This window comes from Chiloscyllium plagiosum, unplaced genomic scaffold (genome assembly GCF_037043375.1).
Source record: "Chiloscyllium plagiosum isolate Xiang-an unplaced genomic scaffold, Cpla_swu_hap1 HiC_scaffold_5, whole genome shotgun sequence".
Classification (NCBI taxonomy): domain Eukaryota; kingdom Metazoa; phylum Chordata; class Chondrichthyes; order Orectolobiformes; family Hemiscylliidae; genus Chiloscyllium; species Chiloscyllium plagiosum.
Genome location: NW_028270143.1, coordinates 21,158,404 through 21,185,778, shown reverse-complemented (window position 1 = coordinate 21,185,778; position 27,375 = coordinate 21,158,404).

Sequence of the window (27,375 nt, the reverse complement as noted above, 5' to 3'; positions counted from 1 at the left end):
GTAGCCTCTTGGATAAATCTGGTCAGGATATGTCAAACATTTCTACTGTGTTTTGGACTGTCCAAAAGATATCACCACTAACTTCCCCAAGTTCCCAAGTCTTCATGTCTTTGTAACACATTTCACACCTTAAAAGATAATGTTTGTCCCATATTGGAATTGATCTGCCACTTGTGGCCCACTCACTTAATGTAACTAAATCTCTTTTTACAAGGTCTACGGCCTCTTCACAGCTTACATGTCCTTGATCTGTATCAAAGAAACCGTCCACTATGGAAAAACGCGATTTTGCCCATCAAGTCAGCACCGACCCTCGAAAGAAAATCCCACGCGAACTCCACTATATTTCCATAACCTTGCATTTACCATAGCTAACCCATCTAGTCTGCACATTCCTGGAAACTGCAGGGCAATATTGTAGCATGACCTATCCACCTAACCTGCACATCTTTGGACTGTGGAAGGAAAGCGGAGCACCCAGCGGAAACCCATGCAGACACGGGGAGAATGTGCATTTAAGAGATGGGGGAGGGGTTGCTTAAGAGTCAAACAATTTCTGTGAGTCTGGAGTCACAGGAAGGCCAGACCAAGGAAGGATGGCAGATTTTCTTCCCTTTAGGACATTCATGAATCAGATGGATTTTTACTAACAACTGATGGCAATTGTCATGATCACCATTACTGACATCAGCTTTGTAATTCCAGACTGATTAATTGAATTCAATACTCCCCAGCCCCTGTGATAGGATTTGAATTGGTGTCTGGATTAGTGGTGCTGGAAGAGCACAGCAATTCAGGCAGCATCCGAGGACAGGCAAAATCGACGTTTCGGGCAAAAGCCCTTTATCAGGTCCCCAGAGCATTAGTGTGAGCCAGAGGTTAAAATAATCTCTGGATTGCCACTATTCCAACATTTCCTGATTTTGTTTTGGAAGGAAATGTATACACAATGAACCAATGAATTTCTGATAAATAGGTCCAGAAGTGGCATGGTCTCAGAAATGTTTGCTCAATATACATAACACAGGCAAAGCAGAAGCTGATAATCTCTTTGTACCTGAGACGCAACATTACTCCTTTGAGAATTAACTCATTGCACATACCCACAAAATAAAACCAAGAAATAGTGGCACCCGCAATGAAATTACACACAATGTTGTGCAGAAGGAGAAATTAAACTGGCTAAAAATGCCATCGACTAAATACTTGGAAAACAGCACAACATTCCTCCTACGCAGATTGGCTGCATGTCACATTGAAGGGGAACTGGCTCAGCAATGGAAACATCTGTTGCGCAGATGACGATTTAAAACCTTGCATTTTGAAACTCTTAAGATTTTGATAATGTTCTATTAATAAATAGTTGGTCGTAATTCAAAAGATTGTTAACTGTTCTGCCTTTGTTTCCTTTGTTTCTTCTCGTAAGTCTTACCACAGTTACCAAAAGGAAAGGAAGCCAAACCTACCTAAAAAGGAAACCATGAGCAGAATCTTAGAGAAATCTGAGCAATGCGGGCTGTGGTTTGTGGCAGAATCATACAAAGTGTCTGGAGAGACCTATCTCAATGTTGAGAGCATCCCTCTCTATCGTTTATGCTTTTTACAAGCAGTGTGGTGAGTTTTTCATGAGATCGTGTCCAGTTACCAGTTAAGGGGGATATTGTTTGTTAAATGCTTTGATGGCAGCACAATTTACCTCAATAATATTCAGCTTCCTGTCTCACCAAATTCCCCAATAAGCTAGATATTGAGAAAATGGAAAATGGAAACCGAGCAGGTACCTGGCCGATTCAGGTCTGCCCCATCCTTCAATGACCTCCATGTTGCACACAACCAAACTTTGTGTCAGGCACAATCAATGGGCACCAGCTGCATGCACCCTTCTTCCACGGACATTGGGGCATCCAGCACGTGCCAATCCCCCAGAAACATCATGGCATTTCTGGAAAGACTGGCAGCATGTTTTGGAAGCATAGAATTGTGCTGCAGGGTGTACTGGCAGCTAGCATTGGAAAACTGCTGCAGGGACAACTTGCATACATAGATAGGGTGCCCAGCTCACAGATGGAAGCAGGTTGCAGCCTAGGGCTGCTTGCTTGCTCGCGTCATGCTCACTCACTTACTATCTACTTGCTGCTTGCACCGTCCATGCTTTGCAACTAACAGTCACAAGGGGAGGTGATAGCCTAGTAGTATTATCACGAGATTATTAATCAAGAGCCCCTGGTAGTGTTGTGAGGAGACAAAAATAGAAATTTCTTCAAATGCTCAGCAGGTCTGACAGCATCTGTGGAGATGATGACGGGCTCATGCCTGACAGGTCGATTTTCCTGTTCCTCAGATGCTGCCTGACCTGCTGGGCTTTTCCAGCACCACACTCTCGACTCTGATTTCCAGCATCTGCAATCCTCGCTTTCTCTATCGGTGGATAGAAATCAAAGTTAACCTTTCAGATTGAGTAACCCAACCCAAAATGTTAACTCTGATTGCTCTCCACCAATGCTGCCAGACCTGCTGAGCTTTTCCAGCAATTTCTATTTTTGTCTCTGATTTGCAGCATCAGCAGTTCTTTCAGTTTTTAATGTTCTGGTTTGAATCCTGCCATTGCAGATGGTGAAATTTGAATTCAATAAGTATCTATTATTAAGAGTCTGCTGATGACCATGAAACCATTATTGATGTCAGAAAAAAAAAATTCTCGTTCACTATTCTCCTTTAGGAAAGGAACTGCCACCCTTACCTGGTCTGGTTTGCACATGACACCAGATCCACAGTGATGTGGTTGACATTTAGCTGTCTTGTGGGCAATTAGGGATGAGTAATCAATGCTGGTCTGGCCAGTGAACCGTCTGTGAGATAGTTTTCCCAATTTTGACACTCATCCCCAGAAGTTAATAAAGAGGACTTTACAGCAATGACAGGGTTGTTTTTGCCATTGTTGTGTCCAACATCTAGATTACGTTCCCTACAGTGTGGAAACAGGCCCTTCAGCCCAACCCAACCCTCCAGAGAGTAACCCACCCAGACCCATTTCCATCTGACTAATGCACCTAACACTATTTAGCATGGCCAATTCGCCTGATCTTTGGACTGTGGGAGGAAACCGGAGCACCCGGAGGAAACCCACGCAGACACAGGGAGAATGTGCAAACTCCACACAGACAGTCGCCCGAGGTTGGAATCAAACCCGGTCCCTGGCACTGCAAGGCAGCAGTGCTAACCACTGAGCCACCATGCCACTTAGATCTGTTTCATGTTTTGTCAAGATTTTGTCGCGATTGATGCAATTGAGTGGCTTGCTAGGCCATTTCAGTGGGCAATTGAGGGTCAACTTCAATTCTTGGCTCTGAAGTCACATGTAGGCCAGACCAGGTCAGGATGGCAGATTTCCTACCCTGAAGGATGTTGATAAGACAGATGGGTTTATTTCTCCTGACAATCGACAGTACCTTCATGGTCACCTTGAGATTCTTATTCCAGATATTTTATTGAATTCAAAATCTGCCAGCATGGGATTTGAACCTGGGTCACTGGGACATTAGTGTCGAGAGTATGGTGCTGGAAAAACACAGCAGATCAGGCAGCATCCGAGGAGCAGGAAAATTGACATTTCAGGCAATCAGGAGTTCTCTTCATCAGGAAGAAGTTTTCTCCCCCAGCATCTGCAGTCCTCACTTTCGTCTCACTGGGATATTAGCTGAGTGTCAATAGTCTATTGACAATACTACTGTGCCATCACCTCTCTGCTTGGAAACATCTAGTTGATTTTAGTGGTTTGAATGGTTTTCCATAACCATGTGATATTTACCTCTGTGATGTTGCATTTTGAGTGCTATTGAGGCAGCAATGAAATACACATTACATTACATGAAAAGCAATAGTAACTGAAAACAAATGGATTTTCAGAGCTGTGAAAGTAAAGCAGGGCAAAAGGAAAAAAACATAGGCTGCAACTTTGAATTGCTGAGTGATTCAAAATGATCACACATTTTCCATTTCCTGCTGCTGTGGAAATGTATGGAAGTGTGAGACAGAAATGGATTCTTTTTTTCCATTTTCAGTGGCAAAACTATGAAATAGCTACAGGATTAATTAAAAGGGAATCAGAGGAAATAAGAGTGCCAATCCCTCCATCAATGCTTGGGGGAAAAAGCTACAAGCTGCAATGTAACCTAGCACACTAAGGAGAAGAAAAGCAATTCTGTGTCAGCAAACGATACACTTGAATGGTATATGTTGCCTCCCTGGTGCCAGGGTTGGGAATGTCTCAGAGCAGCTGCAAGGCATTCTTAAGGGGGAGGGTGAACAGCTAGCCTTTGTCTTTCACCCTTAGAGAAACACACTGGCCCTGAAGCCTCACTATAATACTATTAAAGGACTCCCACTTTCCAAATGTAGACTTAGGTGTAGTGGACAGCGAAGAAGGTTACTTCAGATTACAAAGGGATCTTGATCAGATGGGCTAATGGGCTGAGAAGTGGCAGATGGAGTTTGATTCAGATAAATGCGAGGTGCTGCAGTTTGGGAAAGCAAATCTTAGCAGGACTTATACACTTAATGGTAAAGTCCTAGGGAGTGTTGCTGAACAAAGAGACCTTGGAGTGCAGGTTCATAGTTCCTTGAAAGTGGAGTCGCAGGTAGATAGGATAGTGAAGAAGGTGTTTGGTATGCCTTCCTTTATTGGTCAGAGCATTGAGTATAGGAATTAGGAGGCCATGTTGTGGCTGTACAGGACACTAGTTAGGCCACTGTTGGAATATTGCATGCAATTCTGGTCTCCTTCCTATCGGAAAGATGTTGTGAAACTTGAAAGGGTTCAGAAAAGATTTACAAGGATGTTGCCAGGGTTGGAGGAGTTGAGCCAAAGGGAGAGGTTGAACAGGCTGGGGCTATTTTCCCTGGAGTGTCAGAGGCTGAGGGGTGACCTTATAGAGGTTTACAAAATTATGAGGGGCATGGATAGGGTAAATAGGCAAAGTCTTTTACCTGGGATCGGGGAGTCCAGAAATAGAGGGCATAGGTTTAGGGTGAGAGGGGAAAGATATAAAAGAGACCTAAGGGACAACTTTTTCACACAGAGGGTGGTACATGTATGGAATGAGCTGCCAGAGGAAGTGGTGGAGGCTGGTCCAATTGCGACATTTAAGAGGCATCTGGATGGGTATATGAATAGGAAGGGTTTGGAGGGATATGGGCCAGGTGCTGGCAGATGGGACTAGATTGGGTTGGGATATCTGGTCGGCATGGGGTTGGACCGAAGGGTCTGTTTCCATGCTGTACATCTCTATGACTCTATGACTGCAAATAACAGTTCCCAGTCTATATTTGCCATATCCTGTGTAATGATATTAAAACAGTTAGTACCAACAGCACAGGTTAAGAAAAAAGGTCCTGCAACCGGATTAACAGAGTTAGGTTGTAGATTAAAGAGGTTGTAATGTCCAGATTATTTCCAATGCCACGTGCCACTGTATATAGGTATAGGAAGATAGGTCAGATGAATGTGCGGCAAAAGGGATAATGTGGGAGGGAGGGCCTTTCAATGTTTGGATCAGTGGGACAGCTTCTAGGGAAGTTGGAATCTGTACAAGCTGGACAAGTTTCGTCTCCCGCCTGGGTGACATCTTCAGTGCTGTGTAGCTTCTGGATAAAGCGCTGTCATGATCGGCCTGAATTTATACAGTTCTGAATGTAGTGGCAGGTGGTTCTGCTTGCAGTTTTGCACTGTAGTGGTCTGTAGATAGGGTTTAATTCAACGTATTTGTTTATGGAACCAATGGATAAATTCCTGGCCTCCAGGAATTCAAAGACAAGCTCAGTATTAGACCCTATCTACAGACCACTGCAGTACAAAACTGGAAGTAGAACAATCCACCACTGTATGAGTTCAAAGCAGATCACAATTACAGTGCTTCATCCAGAGGCTACATAGCCCTGAAGATGTCACCCAGGAGGGAGACAAAATGTTTGCAAGAAAATCAACCATCTCGGCAAACCAACCAACGACTTCAGAAAAGTGCTGAGTACTTTGCGTACATTATACTCCAGGCCTCTGAGAAATGTAGAGGAGTAGGTATGTCGGCAAATTACAGAAAATATTTGGAAGGGATTTCAACTTTGCTAATATTAACTGGGATTGCCTTACTGTGAAAGCATTAAACAGGGGGAAAATTTTAAAATACATCCAGGAGAGTTTTTTGTGTCTGCAGGTTGATAATCTTGATAGAGATGGGGCCGTGCTAGATCTAATCCTAGGGCATGAAACTGGTCCAGTGGTTGAAGCTTCAGTGGATGAGTAACGTGGGGCTATCTGTAATATTCAAAGTTATTTTGGAAAGGAATAGAATAGTGCAGAGGTTAAATGTCTAAATTTGGATGAAGGCCAATTTTAATATAATTAGACAGGACATGCCAAATATAGACTGGGAATGGTTATTTGCAGTTAAGTCTAGATTTGAAAAGTGGGAGTCTTTTAAAAGTATAATAGTGAAGATTCAGGGCCAGTGTGTTTCTCTAAGGGTGAAGAACAAAGGCAGCAAGTCCAGGGAATCCTGGATGTCAAGGGATATTGCGAGCTTAATAAAGAATGAAAAAGGAAACTTTTGTTAGGTGCAGAGCATTAAAAACAAGGGAGGTTCTTCAAAAGTATCGAGAGTATAGGTGGTTGCTTAAAAAAGGAATTAGGAGAGCAAGGAGGGATCATTAAATGTCTTTGTCAGAGAGGATTAAGGGCAACCCCCAAGGCATTTTATACTAAGTGCACTCAGAATAAGAAGGTTACCAGGGAGCATTATTAAGAGACCAAAGGGAGCATCTGAGTGCGGAGTCAGGGGATGTTTGGGTAGTCTTAAATAAATATTTCTCATCTGTGTTCACAAAGGAGAAAGAATTGCTTGAAAAGCTCAGCAGGTCTGGCAGCATCTGTGGAGAGAAATCAGAGTTAATGTTTCAGGTTGAGTGACCCTTCCTCAGAACTTTAGAAACCAACCAATGTTAAAGCAGTGCAATGTTTGTTGGACTTGTGAACTATCCAGCAAAGTTCTTGCCTAATTAAATATCAGCATCAGCTACCACAATAGTATCACTACAGCAACACTTCCCAGAGAAAGAATATCACTCTAGGAATGAATAGAAACAAGGTAAACAGCTAACAGAAATGCCATTAGGACAATTTCACATTTTAAATGTAGTGTATGTAATGCCTGTATAGAAACTGACAAAGTGGAATTTATTGCAGTTAGCATACAGTTCTGTTAATGAGTTAGAATTTTCTTTGTGACTATGGAGTAATCTTCCCAGCCTCTGAATGGTATGAACAATTGGTCAGTTGAGAAAATAAAGCAAGCATGTGAGCATGAGGTGATACATTTTGGGAGTGTATGAGGAAATTATGCTGTAAATACCTGGACCTTTAGAAGCATTGATCTTGGGGTCCAAGTCCAGAGCTCCCTAATAGCTGTAACACAAGTGGATAAGATGGTTAAAAAAGGCAGATGGCATGCTTGCCTTCAGTCAGAGCATAGAGTATAGCCAATTCTGCTTTCATAGAACATAGAGCATAGAACATAGAAGAATACAGCGCAGTACAGGCCCTTTGGCCCTCGATGTTGCGCCGATCCAAGCCCACCTAACCTATACTAACCCACTATCCTCCATATACCTATCCAATGCCCGCTTAAATGCCCATAAAGAGGGAGAGTCCACCACTGCTGCTGGCAGGGCATTCCATGAACTTACGACTCGCTGAGTGAAGAACCTACCCCTAACTTCAGTCCTATATCTACCCCCCCTTAATTTAAAGCTATGCCCCCTTGTAATACCCGACTCCATACGCAGGAAAAGGTTCACACTGTCAACCCTATCTAACCCCCTAATCATCTTGTACACCTCAATCAAGTCACCCCTAAACCTTCTTTTCTCTAATGAAAACAGCCCCAAGTGTCTCAGTCTATCCTCATACGATCTTCCTTCCATACCAGGCAACATCCTGGTAAACCTCCTCTGCACCCGTTCCAGTGCCTCCACATCCTTCCTATAGTATGGCGACCAAAACTGCACACAATATTCCAGATGCGGCCGCACCGGAGTTTTATACAACTGCATCATGACCTCAGGACTCCGGAACTCAATTCCTCTACCAATAAAAGCCAGTACGCCATATGCCTTCCTCACCGCACTATTTACCTGGGTGGCAACTTTCAGAGATCTGTGTACATGGACACCAAGATCCCTCTGCTCATCCACACTACCAAGTATCCGACCATTAGCCCAGTACCCCATCTTTTTGTTATTCTTCCCAAAGTGAATCACCTCACATTTAGCTACATTGAATTCCATTTGCCACCTTTCTGCCCAGCTCTGCAGCTTCTCTATATCCTGCTGTAACCTGCCACATCCTTCCTCACTGTCAACAACTCCTCCGACTTTCGTATCATCCGCAAACTTGCTCACCCAACCTTCTAACCCCTCTTCCAGGTCATTTATAAAAATGACAAACAGCAATGGCCCCAAAACAGATCCTTGCGGAACACCGCTAGTGACGGCACTCCATGAAGAAACTTTGCCATCAACTACTACCCTCTGTCTTCTTCCATCCAGCCAATTCCTAATCCAAACCTCCAACTCACCCTCAATGCCATATCTCCGTATTTTCTGCAGTAGCCTACCATGGGGAACCTTATCAAACGCCTTACTAAAATCCATATATACCACATCTACCGCTTTCCCCTCATCAACCTCCTTCGTCACCTTTTCAAAGAATTCAATAAGGTTTGTGAGGCACGACCTGCCCTTCACAAAACCATGCTGAATATCCTTGATCACATTATTCCTATCCAGATGTGCATAAATCCTATCCCTTACAATTCTCTATAAGACTTTGCCCACAACAGAAGTGAGACTCACCGGCCTATAGTTACTAGGGTTATCCCTACTCCCCTTTTTGAACAAGGGAACCACATTTGCTATCCTCCAGTCTTCTGGCACTACTCCTGTAGACAAAGAGGACATAAAAATCAAGGCCAATGGCTCTGCAATCTCCTCCCTTGCTTCCCAGAGAATCCTAGGATAAATGCCATCAGGCCCAGGGGACTTATCTATTTTCACCTTTTCCAGGATTTCCAACACCTCTTCTCTACATACCTCAAAGCCATCCATTCTACTTATTTGTGACTCAGTATTCACATCGACGACAATGCCCTGTTCCTGAGTAAATACTGAAGAAAAGTATTCATTCAGTGTCTCCCCAATCTCTTCCGCCTCCACACGCAACTTCCCACTACTATCCTTGACTGGACCTATTCCTACCCTAGTCATTCTTTTATTCCTAACATACCTATAGAAAGCCTTAGGGTTTTCCCTAATCCTACCGACTAAGGACCTTTCATGTCCCCTCCTTGCTGCTCTTAGCTCTCTCTTCAGGTCCTTCCTGGCTACCCTATAACTCTCAATCGCCCCAATTGAACCTTCACGTATCATCTTGAGATAGGCCGCCCTCTTCATTACTTCATCATTTATTTCTTTATTTTCCTAATTTATACTCTGAAGAACTGTAATGCAGCACAGTTAGCATTTCTCTTTATTTGTCCGTTTTTGTACCTAATCTATTTTAGGACCTAAGATTTGTAACTAGGTACTTTGTACCTAAAATGGTGCCATGATTACTTTTCACTGTACTCCTGTAATTTTGTACTTGAGTACAAATGACAATAAAACCTAATTCTAAATTCAAATTCTACTTACTTAAGTTTTAAAAAATAGTCTCTCAGTCATTCTTCTCTCCCTCAAACTCATTTAACCCCATTTTATTTCCAGGTTTAGTGTAGCCTGCTCTCTGGTCAGCTCAAGAACATACTGTTCTAAGAAGCTATCCCAAAAATAATTCAGGAATTTCTCGTCTAGGCTATTTTTGACCATTTCACTTTCTCAGTCAATGGAAACTCTCCCATGATAATTGCTGAGACTTTCTGATAAGCTTGCATTATGTATTCCTTTATGCCCATCCTACAATGTTACTGTCAGGGGTTTTGTACACCACTGCCACAAGTGACTTCTTGTCTTTCTCATTTCTCATTTATAAGTCCATACCACCATAAAAAGTAGGAACAAGAATAGGCCATTTGGCCACTCAAGCCTGCTCCGCCGTTCAGTAGGATCATGGCTGATCCAACATTCCTCATGTTTACTTTCCTGGCCTTTCTCTATAACTCTTGATTCCTGTGCTGATTAAGAATCCATCTATCCGAGCCGTTATAATACACAAGAAATCTGCCCCCACAGCTGTCTGTGGAAAAGAGTTCCAAAGACTCACACCCTCTGAGAGAAGGAGTTCTTCCTCATCTCAGTCTTAAATTGGTTCTCTTTATTCTGAAACTGTACCCTCTGGTCTTAGACTTTTCCATGAGGTGAAATGACCTCTCAGTAATCTAGCCCCTTAAGAATCCATATGTTTCAACAAGATCTTCTAAATCCCACTGAGTAAACTGTAGTCCTGTTTAGCCATTGCTCAAAAGACACTCCCTCCAGACCAGGAATCTTCCTAATGAACCCTCTCTGAACTGCCTTCAATGAAATGATATGTTTCCTTTAATAAGGGGACTGAAATTGCTCACAGTACTCCAAGCGTGGTCTCAACAACACCTTACACAGTTGCAGTTATCAAAACGATTTCAAACATGATTTTCTGAAGTTGAAAGTGTGGTGCTGGAAAAGCACAGCAGGTCAGGCAGTATGAGAATTGACATTTCCGGCATAAGCCCTTCATCAGGAAGTCCTCACCGCCTCTGTATCTACAGTCATAGAACATAGAACAGTACAGCACAGAACTGGCCCTTCAGCCCACGATGTTGTGCTGACACTTTCTCCTCGATGATTTTCTGAACTTAGGTCACACCTGTCTATTTGGTTAGTACTTTAATTAATTGACAAAGACACTCCTTGAGCTTTACTGAGATTCCGTTAATTCCTAAACATCAATAACATTCAAGATTCAGGACCTAGTCCATATCGTTCTACAGAAGTGCCTGTGTGATGGTTACCGGATGATGATTATTTATTTCTATTCACTCTATGAGTTCATCCATTTTGTTTTGAATGCTTTGTTTGATCTTATTACTCTTTTCGTAAATTCTAGCTTTATCTGTTGGTTGGCTCTTGGATTGGTACTCATTATCCTTTCCTATCATGATCGGTTTGCCGTTTCCAAAAATACTTTTCTCTTTAGCTTTGCCTCTGCCACATTTTAGAAAATCTGATCCCTCTCCTCGATATTTCGTTTAACATCCTCTCCACCTTCCTCGTTATGTGATTGGACAGAACACTGGCCCTGAGACAGTTATGGGTGTACACCAGCCCATTTGTACAGATCCCACTTTCTCCAGTACTGCTGCCCCAGAAGCCAGAATCAGCTTCTCCCAACCCCAGTCCTTGAGCTATATATTCAGCTCTCTAATCTGATTTTCACTTTGCCAATCATAGAATCGTATAGTACAGAAGGCCAGGGGTTTAAGATGATTAGCAGTTGGTTTAGAAGAGATTTGAGAAATGCTTTTTTCACTCAAAGGGTGAAAGAAATTAAGAACGTACTGCTTAAGAGGATGGTGGAGGCAGATTCTGTTGCAACATCTATAAGACAATTGGATGTGTGCTTTGGACCACGGTAGGCTATGGACCAAGTGCAGATTTTTTGGTGTTTGCTGATTAGTATTGACATGATAGGCCATTGGGCCTATATTTGTGCTGTATAACATTATGATTCTATGGAAAAAGGTGCTGTGACCCATCAATTCTATACTATCAAAAATATACTACTACCTACACAATACCACTTTCTTGCACTTGGAGCATCATAACCTTGAATGTCATTACGCTTCAAGTGCTCATTTTAAAATATTGTGAGATTTCCTGCCTCAACTACCCTCCTCAGCAATGCATTGCAAACCCCCAATGCCCTCTTGGGTGAAAATGTTATTTTATCAAACCCCATCTAAACCTTCTGACTTTCACTTTAAAATTATGTGCCTTTATTATTGGCGCTTCGACTAAAGGGAAAGTTGTATTTGATTCACCTGTTCAAGCCCCTCAAAATCATATTAACCTCCAACCCTAACCCCAGCAGGTTCTCTCTCAACCTCCTTTGCTCGAAAGAAAGCAGCCAAGCTTATCCAGCCTCTGTTCATAGCCGAAATGCTCCATCCCAAGCAACGTCCTAGTGAATTTCTGTTGCACCCACTCCCGGTCAATCACATCCTTCCTGTAGTGTGGTGTCCAGAACTGCACACTATGCTTCAGCTTTGGCCTAACCAAAGTCTGTCCAGCTCCAACATGACCTCACATCTCCTGTAGTCCATGCCACCTTTCTAACTGTGCTGCTGCTATCAGGGATCTGTGGGCACGCACCCCAAGATCACTTTGTTCTTCTAAGCTTCTATGTAAACGATTAAGTACTTTCTCATCTTGTTCCTTCTTCTAAAGTACATCAACTCACATTTATCAGGGTTAAATTCTATCTGCCCACCTAACCAACTTGTTTAACCTAACACCTTACTCTTCAATGTCAAATACCTGGCCAATCTTGGTGTCATCCACAAACTTACTTATCATCCCTCCCACATTCTCATCTACATCATTTATGAATATCACCAACAATAAGGGACCCAGCACGGATATCTATGGTACATCACTGCATACTGTCTCCAGTCACAGAAAAAGCCTTTTACCATCATATTCAGTCTCCTTTCACTAAGCCAATGTTGGATCCATCTTGCCAAGTTATCCTGTATCCCGTGAGCATTTACCTTCTTTATGAATTTGCCATGTGGGACCTTGTCAAAGGCCTTGCTGACATCCACATAAACATCCAACTGCCCTACCCTCGTCGAAATACTTGGTTGCCTCCCTGAAAAATTCCACCAGATTTCTTAGCCATGACCTCCTTGTGACAAAGCCATGCTGACTCTGCGTGATCAAATCTTGCCTCTCGAAATGGAAATTGCTTTACTCCTTCATTAGTTTTTCGAATAGTTTCCTTACCACTGATGTTGGACTCACTGGTCTGTAGTTCCCTGGTCTATCTCTACCACGCTTGTTGTAAAGTGAACCAAATTAACTATTCTCCATAAAGTGAACCACATTAATATTGACACTTCCCATGTAGCCAGAGGCAATTTAAAATTTCAGTCAGGACCCCTCTGATTTCCTCCCTCATCTTCCACATAGCTTGGGATACAAGTGGATTTGTCCACTTTTAGATCTCTATATGTGGCTCAGGTAATAATACAGAGATTATCATTTTTGACGTTCTGTTAATTAACTTATCTTTATGTCATCAATAAATTTGGCAGATAATCCTTACATCCCCTCATCTAAATCATTATATATGGATTGTAAATAGTTGTGTACCAGCACCAATCCCTATGATAAGCATCATTCTTTATATTTTATCAACCTGCGTGATTGAAGTGAAGATCCATTGAAGTCTACTGTATGTTTTCTATTAGCCAGCCATTCTTCTATCTGTGCCAAATATGCCTCCACTAAACTTTTATTTTCCATATTAACTGTTTGATGTGGCAACTTACAAATGCCTTCTCGAAGCAAAAAACAAATCATTAATTATTCCATTAATTGGATTTTGACAGGTTCTGAAAGGAGCACTATCAAAAGAAAACAAATTTTTAAATAAAATGCCATTTCAGGGCAAATCATCCACTCTAGACAGACAGAAGATCTCAAGTGAACTAGTGGCACCTTCTCCGTAGACACCCAGGATGTAATCACTGAAAACAGGCTGGCAGATGAGTCTAGTGGCCTCCTCCAAAGTCCGATGCTTGGGCCAGTCCCAAGCACCAACTGATAAGGAGGTCATCTGATCTGCCTACCCCCATCTCTATTGAGGGACCAAGGATCAGGTCTTGAACTACATTCAAATGTTGAAAAGCAGCACCCTTCAAATACTGAAAATGAGGCTGAAATCTGCTATAACCCATTTATACATGTGAAATTAGAGGGGTCCTGACTGAAATTTTAAATTGCCTCTGGCTACATGGGACGTGTCAGAGGACTGGAGAATAGTTAATTTGGTTCACTTTACAACAAGCGTGGTAGAGATAGACCAGGGAACTATAGACCAGTGAGTCTAACATCAGTGGTAAGGAAACTATTAGAAAAACTAGTGAAGGAGTAAAGCAATTTCCATTTCAAGAGGCAAGATTTGATCACGCAGAGTCAGCATGGCTTTGTCACAAGGAGGTCATGGCTAAGAAATCTGGTGGAATTGTTCAAGGAGGCAACCAAGTATTTCGACGAGGGTAGGGCAGTTGGGTATTTATGTGGATGTCAGCAAGGCCTTTGACAAGGTCCCACATGGCAAATTCATAAAGAAGGTAAATGCTCACGGGATACAGGATAACTTGGCAAGATGGATCCAACATTGGCTTAGTGAAAGGAGACTGAATATGATGGTAAAAGGCTTTTTCTGTGACTGGAGACAGTATGCAGTGACCTACTACAGATATTGATTCACTATAAGTTTTATTTTTTGCCATTTGATTAGCACTTACATAGACTGGGGATCCATAAACCTATTTAAGCTTTGAAACTGCTGCATGCAATTCCAATAATTGTTTCTATTCTTTTGAGTACCAATACACCAGCTTAGTAGAAGAAAGAAATATTATAACCAAAAAAGGGAAACTCAAGGTTAAATTTGTTAATATTTTAAGGTGTGAAAATCCATGAGGAGAGTCTCAACCTCTCTGCCCTCTCCACACCAGATGTCCAAAGATCAGGAATGTAGAGATTTGATTTATACACTACAATTAAACAAGTTATTTAAATAACACACCTTTAAAGAAGGTATTGCAAGTCTCTTAAAGTTCCCACTGAATACAAACTAGAATCGCTTATGCATAACCTGAGATGTAAAATATACAATACCAGGCAATGGTTCTCACATCACCTCTGTGTGGATGGATACCTCACTGGGACCGTGTAATCCTCTGGGTGCATCCCATCTTTTCTACGTGAGATCTATTTGTAATACCAAATGGCAGGAAAAATTAACAACACCAAAATTATTGCAAGGTGCCTTAGAATAGAATAGCATTTATTGTCACATATATTCAATGAGTATAGTGAAAAGTTTATATGTTGTCAATCACAATACCAATTCAGATAAAAAAAGTACTTAGGCACAGCTTATTTAATTACAAGACCTTAGACAATAGAAAAATAAAATGTCCAACATTGCAGAAGTAAAAGTTCTGTACATCAGACCATGCTTGCATTTAGCTTCCAATCTGGGAGGCCATTGCAGGAGGCTGGATGGTTGCCACACCACTCCACGCTGGGAGCCCCCTACAGGAGATGGCCACTGTGCCAGACAGGGAGGCCTCAGGGCCAGGCCAGGAGGTCACCATGCCAGGAGGTTGCTCAGCGAGGTTGGGAGGTCACCACGCTATGCCCGGGGCCACTGCACCAGGCTGGGAGTCAACCCCAGAAGCCAGGAGTTGTCACCAGAAGCCGGGAATCAAAGAGAAAATTTTTTTTTTAAATCACTAAGTGGAAGAAAAAGAAGAAAAACTGACAAGGTGGACAAGCTCTGGCTGGAGCATCCTACTCTGCTGCCATCTTGCAACCTCATATCAAGAGAGTACTCATTCAGCTTTGCTACATTTTCCATATACTTCACATGGAGGAGTCCCTCATACCAATGTGAACGTGGGAACATGAAACATTGGACATGCCAATGCAAAGACATTCTGAAATCAATCTCAGAGTCTGAAAGTTGAACCCGATTGCATGGGTGAAAAACAACCCGGATCAAATTCAAACGGAGAAGTCACTGTCATCAAGCAATTTCAACATTTCAAGAAAGCAGAGTCAAGCCACGTGAGCTTGCTATAAAACCAGAGACTTACCCATTGCTCCCACAGTGACTTCATATTTAATATTTGCAATTGGATCTGCATATCAAGATTTGGTTTAACATCACTGAAGTGGCAACGCCAGGGTCAATGGGGGGGAGGGGCGGTAAATGATGTCTTTGCTGATTCAACCATCAAGTTGACAGTATGATCTATCTTACTTCAGGTTTTTCCTGTCAACAAAGACACTTCAATTTTATTTTTGTATCAATATTCTTATTTAAGAATAAGAATATTCTTAAGATATGAATCACTAAGGAATTTGGCGGGTTAATAGTTTAGGTGGGATAGAGTTGAGGGAGTAGGGCATGAGTTTCCTGGAGAAGATGAGCAAAAGAGGACATGTGGAGAGATAAGAGTGACACTAGAAAATTATATGAGATCAAAACTTGAACAAAACAGGAGTGAACTGGACTCATATTTAACTTGCTGAGCTAGTGGAAAGGAGGAAAGATATGCACAGAAACATCTTATCTAGATTGTAGTGACATTTGCTTTTGAAAGTGGAGGAGACATAGATGGTGCACAGCAGACAGAAGTACTCAAAGGAGAGAGTTTGCAGCAGAGAAAAGAAGCTGAGAACTCCTAGAATAGTGAGCACTTTTAGCAGGACCTAATAATGTATCATGTGGCCCAGACAGATTTGCAGAGGCTGGCTAAAGCAGTTGTCTCCCATAATCTTTCCACTCTTTGGACTGCAGGAATTGGAGATGAAAGCCCTACCAGGGAATGACTGGAATGAGTAATGGTTTTTGTTGGGACTAGGTGGAGATGAGGGTGCAGCTGAATAAATCATAGTTTCATAGACTCCTCCAGCAATGAGACAGGCCCTTCAACCCAAACTGTTCCATATCAACCAAAGTGTCCATCCACACGAACCCCATTTCCCTGCACCTGGCCCACATTCTTCTAATCCTTTCCCATTCATGTACTTATCCAAATGCCTTTTAAATGTTGTTCATGTACCTGTGTCAACCACTTCTGCTGGCAGTTCATTCCATATGTGTACCACCCTCTGTGTAAAAACGTTGCCCCTCAGAGTCCCTTTTATTCTTTCCGCTCTGACCTTAAACTGATGTCCTCTAGCCGTTGATTTCCCCAAACTTGGGAAAAAGACTAGGTGCATTCACCCTATTGATGCATCTAATGATCTTATACACTTCTATAAGATCCCCCCTCATTCTCCTGTGCTCAAAAGAAAAAAGTCCTAGCTTGTCCAACCTCTCCCTATAACTCAGCTCCTTGAGTCCTGGCAACATTCTTGTAAATTTTTTCTGCACTCATTCCAGTTTAACATCCATTGATAGCAAGGTGATCAAAACTGAACATAATACTCCAAGTGCAGCTTCACCAACGTCCTGTACAACTGCAATATAACTTCCCAACTTCCATACTCAGTGCCCTGGCTGATGAAGACCAGTGTGCCAAAAGCCTTCTTCACTGCCCTGTCTACCTGTGACTCCACTTTCAGAGAACCGTGCATCTGAACTCCAAGGTCCCTCTGTTCCACTATACTCCTTAAGGCCTGACCATTCACCATGAAACTCCTAGCTTGATTTGGCTTTCCAAAATGCAAGACCTCACACTTATCTATATTAAACTCCATTTGCCATTTCTTGGTGGATTTCTCCAGCTGATCAAGGTCCTACTGCAATTTCTGACAACTCTCCTCACTGTCCACAATACCGTCTATTTTAGTAGCAGAAATTCCATGACAACTAGTTGGCCGAAATCTGGACAGTTGGGATTTGAAGAGACAGCAGTAAGTGAATTAGGGATTTTTTTTTTACCAAGGATGTTTACAGAATGTTTTGGGACGTTAGGGGAAATGGAGTACAGAGATATTGAAGGTAGAAATCAGAGATTATCTTTCATTGATATGATGGGCCTTGCATGACTGTTTGAGGAGAAGAGGTGGACATGAATATGGATTAGGGAGTTTACATGAAGGAAAACATTCAGGGGATATAAGACATAATACAATGAGATCGAGATTGAAATCATCAAAGATTAGAAGTTATTCATTGCGCAGCCTGAAGGAAGTGAAAACTGTTTTATTTGACTTGGGAGAGTGGTAGAGAATTAGAATTTGAAAGTGAGTTGAGAGAGTGGAACAAAGTGAGATATTCAAAGGCGTGGTAAGTATTAGAAGATAGAGGTCAGTTAAGATGTGATTTGGTGATAAGTAACACAATTCCATTGTGATTGTTTAATAAATGCTACATTGTATTTTCTTGTTCAATATCTGTCTTAGTGTGTTAAATATTTACAACACAAGATTATTATTTGGAAAGTTGGATTCTGAAGTAGGATCAAATTGGTTTTTGATTTTAGTTCCATGAAAGTGATTTTATTTTGAAAGCTCAGAAAGTCATTTTTGAGTCAGGAGTTCAAAACAGTATTTCCAAAATGAGAGATAAACTAAATGATTAGCAAACTATCTGGGGAGATAATTACTGAAGTAATTGCTGAAAGTTGAAATTTTATGAGCTATAGAGGCTGACGGTCAGGGGCCACAAGAGGGTAGAATTCAGAAGAAAAGGTGCAGTCCAGCGGAAGAGCAGTTTTTAGTTTGTTGAAGACTTCAGATTATCAGAGCTGGAAGAAGTCTTAAGTTATTTTAGCAGTTCAGGTCAACAGCCTTGGAAAAATAGCTTAAGCGGTCTTTAGACTTCTTTGTGAAAAGTCAGTGAGTTTGGTGTCTTGTTCTTGTATCTGTATGTCTCAACGAGAGACAGAGAGAGTCACATCTGCTTAATATGCAGAAAGTTGCCAAAAGGTAAAACTTGTGGCCATGTCAGTCAAGTAAGACATTTTAAAGTGAAGAAAGGAATGATGCTTTACCATGCAGACACTCAACCACTGTTATGGTAAAAGGGGTGGGGGGCATGGGGCTGGGCTTGAACCTATCTTTTTGCTATCTGCAATATGAGATAGATAGGTTCTTGAGTATCAACGGGATTAAGGGTTGCGGGGAGAAAGTAAGGAGAATGGGGTTGAGGAACTTAGCAGCCATGATTAAATGGCAGGACAGACTTGATGGGCTGAATGGCCTAATTTCTGCTCTGATTTCTTATGGTCTTATATAATCTTTCAAATTTGTCATAATAAAATTAAGTTCCTTTGTTGGTATATTGGTAGCCTTTTTATGAGCATGTTAATAGCAGACCACCATAAAATTGCAAAAATCAGAACTATGGTCTATCAAGGCAGGTTTCTGTCTAGAATCTGATTTGTCCAGCATTACTGGCTGGGATAATAACATGTAACTGTATTCTTGATTTAAGCTAAATTGCCTTTTGGGTACAGCATGAAAAACCACTTTGAATCTTCTTGTTGTCCTGAAGAACAGTTGTTCTGGACTTGAAGCGTTAATGCTGTTTTTCTCTCCACAGATAGTGCCAGACCTGCTGGGTTTCTCCAGCATTTTCTGTTTGTTTCAGATGGCCAGCATCTGCGGTATTTTGTTTTAATATGAAACACCACCTTAATTATTAGCAATTACCTCGCTTAAATATGTACACAACTGTCTCACCTGGTTTGAAGCCTCAAATTACATATTCACAAAAATCCAACAACCTTCTACAACTGCAGATAACATGCGCTTTGCATACGTGCATATTTCAATTGCTATACTCAAAGAAATTCAAAACATTCAAAATTTACAATCATATTAAATCAAAGGAAGAACATATTTGATTTGGTTGCTTAGATATTGTCTTAAATCATACCCTATACTAAAATCGTGTGCTATTACATCTGTTAAATTTTATTTTAAACCTTTGTCGCACAAGATACTTACCTCCATCCAGGTCCCAAACTGTTCTTCCAGGTGAGAGAGAGTTCACTGTATGCGGTGCTCCTGATGTGATCTTCTCTACATCGGGGAGACCAAACATAAACTAAGGAATCCTTTCGCCGAGCATCTCAGCCGGGCCCGCAAGGGCTGACGAGATCTCCCAGTCACTGCCCATTTCAATTCCCCTTCCCATTCCCTCTCCGACATGACCATCTTTGGCCTCCTCCATTGCCACAGTGAATCAAATCGCACATTGGAGGAGCAACACCTCATCTTCCGCCCGGGCAGCTTACAGCCCAGAGAACTCAACATTGAGTTCCCCAATTTCAAATAACCTCCCTCCGCATCCCCCGACTCCCTTCCCTGCCATTCCCCTTCCCTTCCATTCCTCTCATCGACCCTTCCTTCTTGCCACTGACTGGATTCCTTCCTCCCATCGACCAACCAGGTCGCATCCTCTGCCTGCCTTCACCTATCCCCACTTCAGCACCCTGCTCCCTCCTCTCCACCCCCAGTCCTGAAGAAAGGTTATACCCAAAACATTGACTTCTCCATCTCCTGATGCTGCCTGGCTTGCTGTATTCTTCAAGCCTCCTGCATGTCTACACAAGATACTTAAGCTGATATCTCTACACTGAGGTTCAGTATCTAACTATCTGCACTGAAATATTCATAACTATTACTTTAAATTATTGCTAACATAGAATGTTATAAATGGTTTACATTTTTGTCAAAGTATCTGAAAAGAATCCACAGTAGGAGTTAATATCATGAGATTTCCCAAAATGTACATGTAATAACTGCACAGGGTATGGTGTCCTGTCACCACGTCACCCTTAATATACTTGTAGAAAGTGAGGACTGCAGATGCTGAAGAGCGAAGTCAAAACGTGCAGTGCTGGAAAAGCACAGCCGGTCAGGCAGCATCTGAGGAGCCATCGCGTGATAAAGAGATTATGCTCGAAACATCGACTCTCCTGCTCCTCGGCCGGCTGCACTTTTCCAGTGCTGCACTTTTTAACTCTTAATATACCTGTGCACTGTACACATGCTGTAGCCAGCCAGCTCAGAGTAGTCCCCCGAACTGAGGAGATTCTAAATCCCCTGTTTATACATATTTTGTCTTTTTCCTTTCATTTATTTTTGTTATCCCTACATACTGCTACCCAACAGCAGTGCTTATTTTCCCCCACAACACCTGTGTGAAGGGGATAGAGGATTGGTTGGCCCAGTTCCCAAAGAACATGGCTTCACTCTTGCCACCATTTACATTGGCACCCGAGGCCTGGTCACAGGTGCGCATGAGTCTGTGCTCTGACAGCAGATCTGAGCTGAAAAGGAGGCTTTAAACTACAGGTCCCCACTACCTGGAATAGTCACCCCTGTCAGGCTCGCATCCTTCCTGATGGATTCGGCAAGAAGGTTCTATACACCAAACAAACAAGGCAAGAGGGAATGGTCAGCCCTGCCTGACTCTGGATCTGATCAGGAGGCTGTCTGATTCCCACCCGTTGATTGAGGCTGCACTGACAATGTTTGTTTTGGCCAGTCAGATCCAATTGCAGATTCCCTCTCCAAAGCCTATTTGGAGAGGACGTACCACATGTGCGTGTACGATATTCCATCGATGGCCGTCCCCTGTCCAGGCTCATTAGGCAGGTGTCTACCCCTTGTCCTGCACATAGGCGATCGTACCCCTGAGGAGTGCAAGGCTCCCAGTGATCTTCCTGCCCAGTACAGCTCAGGTCTATTTGGGTGAATTACCGAACCTAGAGAAGATCTGACCCAATTGGCAATGATATTAGACACATACAGCAGTGAAATTGGTCACCAATTTCTAATTCCCTCCCTCTCCCCCTTCTGTTTGTAGATGAGGGTGATGATATCTTTCCTGATGGATTCACACATGGTACCTGCCAGAAGCATACTGTCATACACCTCCAGCAGGTCCTGGCCAATCAAGTCCCACAGAGCAGAATACAACTCAGCTGGTAAGCCATCACCTCTGGGAGATTTTAATCTTTTCATAGGACTAAAAGGGAATGCAAACATCCACACCCAATATATACATGGTCCATGGATTCCACAGCACCACAAATCAAACAGTTGGTTTGGGAGTCTGTGAACCACAGCAATCTGCGCTTGCACCGGTCTGGTACATGCAACACCCTTCACCCCAGATCGCCGAGGGAAATCTCCTGTTTATACTGGTCAGACAGAGCTTCCTATATGGTCCAGGTTAACAACACTAATCAAGGATCTCGTAGTCAACAAGATCCACCTGGTTTCAATCACTACAGTATATCAAATACTTTTACAGAGATCATCAGATGGTAAGTTGACATAGTTACAGGAACCCCTGAAAGTAAATCAGGGCTGATCAGGGATAGTGGAGAGAACTTGTGCCTGGAGTCTGAAGAGGTAGGGGAAGCCCTAAGTGAGTTTTTTGCTTCAGTATTCACTAGAGAGAGGGACCTTGTTGATAGTGAGAACATTATGGACCAGGTTAATAGGCTTGAACAGATTGACATTAAGAAAGTGGATGTGCTGGAAATTCTGGGAAGCATCAAGATACATAAGTTCCTAGGGCCAGACCAGATCTATCCAAGGTCACTGCGGGAAGCGAGGAATGAGATTGCTGCACCTCTGGTGATGATCTTTGCATCCTCATTCTCCATGGGAATAGTACCGGATGATTGGAGGGAGGTGAATGTTGTTCCTTTGTTCAAGGAAGGGAGTAGGGAAATCCCTGGGAATTACAGATTAGTCAGTCTTACAAGGTACTGGAAAGGATTCTGCCAGATGGGATTTATGACGATTTGGAAAAACATAGTTTGATTGAAGAGATTCAGCATGGCTTTGTGAGGGGCAAGAATGGCTCACAAGCCTTATTGAATTATTTGAGAATGTGATGAGACAAATTGATGAAGGTCGATCAGTGGATGTGGTGTATATGGATGTCAGTGAGGCATTTGATGAGATTCCCCACGATAAGGTCAGTCAGAAAGTTAGGAGCTATGGGATACAGGGAAATTTGGCTGTCCAGATACAGAATTGGCTGGCCAAAAGAAGACAGCAAAATAGAATGTTTTCCACCTGGAGTTCGGTGACCAGTGATGTCCCGCAGGGATCTGTTCTTGAGCCTCTGCTCTCTGTAGTTTTTTTTATAAATTACTTGGATGAGGATGTGGAAGGGTGGGCTAGTAAGTTTGCCGATGACATAAAGGTTGGTGGTGTTGTAGATAGTGTTTAGGGCTGTTGTGGACTACAACAAGACAATGAGGTAAAAACAATGACTGCAGATGCTGGAAACCAGATTCTGGATCAGTGGTGCTGGAAGAGCACAGCAATTCAGGCAGCATCCGAAGACAGGCAAAATCGACGTTTCGGGCAAAAGCCCTTCATCAGGAATAAAGGCAGAGAGCCTGAAGCGTGGAGAGATAAGCTAGAGGAGGGTGGGGGTGGGGAGAGAGTGGCATAGAGTACAATAGGTCAGTGGGGAAGGAGATGAAGGTGATAGGTCAGGGAGGAGAGGGTGGAGTGGATAGGTGGAAAAGGAGCTGGGCAGGTCGGACAAGTCCGGACAGGTCAGGGGATCGAGTTGCTGGAGGTGAGAAGCTAGGATGAGGTGGGGGAAGGGGAAATGAGGAAACTGTTGAAATCCACATTGATGCTCTGGGGTTGAAGTGTTCCGAGGCGGAAGATGAGGCGTTCTTCCTCCAGGCGTCTGGTGGTGAGGGAGCGGCGGTGGAGGAGGCCCAGCACCTCCATATCCTCGGCAGAGTGGGAGGGGGAGTTGAAATGTTGAGCCACTGGGCGATTTGGTTGATTGGTGCGGGTGTCTCGGAGATGGTCCCTAAAGCGCTCTGCTAGGAGGTGCCCAGTCTCCCCAATGTAGAGGAGACCGTATCGGGAGCAACGGATACAATAGATGATATTAGTGGATGTGCAGGTAAAACTTTGATGGATGTGGAAAGCTCCTTTGGGGCCTTGGATAGAGGTGAGGGAGGAGGTGTGGGCGCAGGTTTTACAGTTCCTGCGGTGGCAGGGGAAAGTGCCAGGATGGGAGGGTGGGTCGTAGGGGGGCGTGGACCTGACCAGGTAGTCACGGAGGGAACGGTCTTTGCGGAAGGCGGAGAGGGGTGGGGAGGGAAATATATCCCTGGTGGTGGGGTCTGTTTGGAGGTGGCGGAAATGTCGGCGGATGATTTGGTTTATGCGAAGGTTGGTAGGGTGGAAGGTGAGCACCAGGGGCGTTCTGTCCTTGTTGCGGTTGGAGGGGTTGGGTCTGAGGGCGGAGGTGCGGGATGTGGATGAGATGCGTTGGAGGGCATCTTTAACCACGTGGGAAGGGAAATTGCGGTCTCTAAAGAAGGAGGCCATCTGGTGTGTTCTATGGTGGAACCGCTCCTCCTGGGAGCAGATACGGCGGAGGCGGAGGAATTGGGAGTACGGGATGGCATTTTTGCAAGAGGTAGGGTGGGAAGAGGTGTAATCCAGGTAGCTGTGGGAGTCGGTGGGTTTGTAAAAGATGTCAGTGTCAAGTCGGTCGTCACTGATGGAGATGGAGAGGTCCAGGAAGGGGAGGGAGGTGTCAGAGATGGTCCAGGTAAATTTAAGGTCAGGGTGGAATGTGTTGGTGAAGTTGATGAATTGCTCAACCTCCTCGCGGGAGCACGAGGTGGCGCCAATGCAGTCATCAATGTAGCGGAGGAAGAGGTGGGGAGTGGTGCCGGTGTAATTACGGAAGATCAACTGCTCTACGTAGCCAACAAAGAGACAGGCATAGCTGGGGCCCATACGTGTGCCCATGGCTACCCCTTTGGTCTGGAGGAAGTGGGAGGATTCGAAGGAGAAATTGTTAAGGGTGAGGACCAGTTCGGCCAAACGAATGAGAGTGTCGGTGGAGGGGTACTGTTGGGAACGTCTGGAGAGGAAAAAACGGAGGGCTTGGAGGCCCTGGTCATGGCGGATGGAGGTGTTGAGGGATTGGATATCCATGGTGAAGATGAGGCGTTGGGGGCCGGGGAAACGGAAGTCTTGGAGGAGGTGGAGGGCGTGGGTGGTGTCTCGAACGTATGTGGGGAGTTCCTGGACTAGGGGGGATAGGACAGTGTCGAGGTAGGTAGAGATGAGTTCAGTGGGGCAGGAGCATGCTGAGACAATGGGTCGGCCAGGGTGGTCAGGATTGTGGATCTTGGGAAGGAGGTAGAACCGGGCAGTGCGGGGTTCCCGGACTATGAGGTTGGAAGCTGTGGGTGGGAGATCTCCTGAGGTGATGAGGTTCTGTATGGTCTGGGAGATGATGGTTTGGTGATGGGGGGGTGGGGTCATGGTCAAGGGGGCGGTAGGAAGAGGTGTCCTCGAGTTGGCGTTTGGCTTCAGCGATGTAGAGGTCAGTGCGCCAGACTACCACTGCACCCCCTTTGTCCTCTGGCTTGATGGTGAGGTCAGGATTGGAGCAGAGGGATTGGAGGGCTCCGCGTTGTGAGGGTGAGAGGTTGGAGTGGGGGAAGGGGGTCGACAGGTTGAGGCGGTTAATGTCCCGGCGGCAGTTGGAAATGAAGAGGTCGAGGGCAGGTAATAGGCCAGCGCGGGGTGTCCAGGTGGATGCAGTGTGTTGGAGGTGGGCGAAGGGGTCCTCGGAAGGTGGGCGGGAGTCCTGATTATGAAAGTAAGCTCGGAGGCGGAGGCGACGGAAGAATTGTTCGATGTCATGGCGTGTATTAAATTCATTGATGCGTGGACGGAGGGGGACGAAGGTGAGTCCTTTGCTGAGGACTGATCGTTCGTCCTCAGTGAGGGGGAGGTCTGGGGGGATGGTGAAAACTCGGCAGGGCTGGGAGCTGGGAGCTGGTGTGGGTGTAGAGCTGGGAGTGGGGTCGGAGCCAGTACCTGGAGTGGGTGTGATGGTGGGGGGAATGGGGGTAGAGTCATGGGCAGGGGTAGTGTTCCCCTCGGGGTTCTGGGGGGTGGGAATAGTGACAGTGGGGTCTGTGGGGGGCGTGTCAGCAGAATGCAGGTGAGTGGCGCTGGTGGGGTCGGAAGTGGTGGCAGACACAGCAATAGGGGTGGCGGAAGTCACTGAGCATGTGGCATCGGCGATGATGTGAGGGCCGGATGTGGCTGTGGGAGTGGCCATGATGGGGGCAGAAGTGACATCATCAATCAGCGTGGGGGTGGTAGCTGCATCAGCCGCATGGCTAATGGTGTTTCCGAGGCCAGGGGAATTTTCTGGAATGTTCAAGGAGCGCTGGTTATGGAGCTGGGTAGATAAAAGTTTATTGTACTTACAGTTTTTGATGTTTGAGATGGAATTGAAATACTGTTTGTTGAGAGTATAGATTCTCCTGAGGATGTAGTACAGAGTGGGTCCTTTGCAATTCTGAGAGAGTGTGGCCCTCAGCTGAGGCAGGGCAGACTGTAGAGAGGTTAGGTACCGGCGCATTGCTACAAGCGTGAATGCAGAGCTGAGCTGAGAAGTGGCAGATGGCGTTCAACCTGGATAAATGCAAAGTGATTCATTTTGGAAGGTCAAATTTGAATGTTGAATACAGGGTTAAAGACAGGATTCTTGGCAATATGGAGGAACAGCGGGATCTTAGGGTCCACGTACATAGATCCTTCAAAATTGCAACTCAAGTTGATAGGATTGTTAAGGGGGCATATGGTGTTTTGGCTATCATCAACAGGGGGATTACGTTTAAGCGCCGTGAGGTTTTGCAGCAGCCCTATTGGTCACACTTGGAATATTGTGTCCAGTTCTGGTTGCCTATTTATAGGAAGGATGTAGATGCTTTAAAGAGGGTGTAGAGGAGATTTGCCAGGATGCTGCCTGGATTGGTGGGCTTGTTTTATGAAGAGAGGTTGAGTGAGCTAGGGCTTTTCACACTAGAGAGAAGAAGGAAGAGAGGTGACTTGATAGAGGAGTACAAGGTAATGAGAGGCACAGATAGATAGCCAGAGACTTTTCCCCAGGGCAGAAATGGCTGTCAGGAGGTATCATAATTTTAGAGTGATTAGAGGAAGGTATAGGGGAGATGTCAGAGATAGGTTTTTTACACAGAGTGTAGGTGGGTGGAATACACTGCCAGCGGTGGTACAGAGTCAGAGACATTAAAGTGACTGCTGGACAAGCACATGGATGGCAGTAAATTGAGGGGTGTGTGGTTAGGTTGATCTTAGATAAATGCTTGGCACAACACTGTGGGCCAAAGGACCTGTACTGTACAATTCTATATTCTATAAAGTGGAAAATCTACGAGCCTCCTGCATTTTATGTTGGTGAGTACAAGAGGCATTCACTCACCAATTTTCCCCTCCACTCATCTTCTTACTTATATTTACCTACTGCCTCATTATGTTCAGAATTATGTCTATTATGTTAATAGAACTATGAAGTGTATTAATGGCTGTATGTTACCTTCTGGAAATCATTGGTGCACCATGAGGTTATCTGATTAAACAACGTAATTCAACATGTGTGCTTTGATACTTTTGTTTTCAAGTTATTTCAAAATAAACTGTTTGAGACTTATTAAGAATTGTCATTAATATTCAATTTAAGTGACGCAACCCTTCAATATCATACCATGACTTACAACATCTGCACCAGTCCGCAATACCTATGGTGCTTGCGACAGGAGATAGCAT